Source organism: Macadamia integrifolia, chromosome 2, assembly GCF_013358625.1.
Source record: "Macadamia integrifolia cultivar HAES 741 chromosome 2, SCU_Mint_v3, whole genome shotgun sequence".
In the NCBI taxonomy this organism is placed as follows: Eukaryota; Viridiplantae; Streptophyta; class Magnoliopsida; order Proteales; family Proteaceae; genus Macadamia; species Macadamia integrifolia.
Window position 1 is genome coordinate 13,376,529 of NC_056558.1, and position 1,892 is coordinate 13,378,420.

Genomic DNA, 1,892 nt, shown 5'->3' on the forward strand with positions numbered 1-1,892 from the left:
CCCCCCCCCCCCTTCCCCTTCCCCTTCCCCTTCCCCTTCCCCTTCCCCTTCCCCTTATTTTGAATCCCTGGCCAATTCCTCTCTTAGGGCTGGCTTGATTAGTCCCTCGCTTGTTGGGCTGGCTTTTGATGGGTACGTCCTTTGCCCTTGTTTAAGCAGGTTTAGGCTTTGCCTAGTGTATCTTTTTTTTCTCTTTTGTTTTAATATATTTTCCATTAAAATAAAAAACAAAAAACAAATAATGGTCAAGTGGAAAGAAGAAGAGGAGGGAAAGTCATTCTTCTCAGGAAAAATTTGGCTACTATTAAGGTTTTAATAACGTAACTACAACCCTTCTTTTAACCCAGAGAATTAGAATAATTTATCTTCTCTCTTGACTTCATAAATATCCACTTAAAATTTTACATTTTAAAAAATACACTTCAAGATTCTATTTCTTTGGCTGCGAGCAAAAAGCTACAACGTAGGCAGCAGCCACCTTTTGTTCACCCTCTTATATATGTTTTCTCTTTATTTCCATGTAGAGTTGTTGTTCACACATGACTAATCGTTTGTCAAGAGATGGAACATGTGCTATCCACACTCTTTTTTTCCTTGTAATAAGTGAGGTGACATCAATTTTAGGGTCTAATTTTATTCATAGCAGTATTTTTATTCACCATTGCTATGGCAATAGATACTATTCAAGCGATTCACAGAAAGGTGTAAAAGAGAGGTATGATGAGGTGAGGAAGAAAACTCATTGCTAAATGTGTGAAACAAAATGAGTAATAGAAAAAGACAAGATGATGGAGATACTATAGGAATGAGCGGAGTAGGTGAAAATAAGGGAGAGGCCAAGAGATTCGAAATAGGAGTCGGAACAGGAGCCTGAGAAGAAGGGAAGAATAAGAAAGGAAAGGGAGGTGTTGCAGCCAGAAATTGTCCTAGACAGTTTTACAGAACCTGCACAGAGAAGAACACAAGAGAGTGAGCTTTAGGCTGATTCGACGGGGGACTCTCCGATGCTTAAGTCAGATATCTCTGCAAACAAAAATTCTAGTAAGAATGGAAAATTATCGATCCTTCTGAAGGGGGATTTACCTGGGTATTTATAAATAAAGAATGGCAGCAATAGAGAGAGTCTCAATCTTGGCATGCTTCCTAGCACTGGTAAGAATCCATACATAGTGGGAGTTGTATTAGGAGAGTGAATAGGAAAAAATTCCCAATTATGAGGATTCCATGTACTAGCCATATCCCTTTCTAGGGAGGACTCGATATCTTCTCGAGACTCCTTTCTATATTAGGACTAACATGCATTTTGCCTGTAGATCACGTGATGGACCTGGATGGTCCATTAAGGTGCATTTCGATAAGGAAACCCATAGGACTCTTATGCCAAGCAACCTGGATCAGGTGGTTCGATTGTCGAACTACTTATTCCAAACGAATAACGTACTGCATGTGTTGCCTCTTGGTGAGGCCTAGGGTCCAACATTTAGTTATGGTCCTTGTGCCATTTTGAGCTTTGTTGTTTCAATACCCTGCAGCGGGGCAGCCCCGTTACCTCATATGCTGGCGTTGTCTAGCCGCTCGATGATCGATGCTTTTCAGGATGGTTGGTCGGTTGGGCTACTCGTGACCTATGCATCAGCTTTAAACCAGATAGGTCACTTGGTGGGGTCCAAACCCTAGTTATCAATTCGGCCGAATAATTCGCGAATTATTCGGTCGAACCAAAATTTTCCGAATTAAATTAAAAATTCGGACCGAATCCGAATTAAAAATAAAATTCGGTAAAAAAACGCGCATTTTACTAATTTGAATTTAAAACGCAAATAATTCGGGCCGAACCGAATTATTCGGTACACTTAAACAGTATATAAAAAAAAAAAAATCATATATGAAAC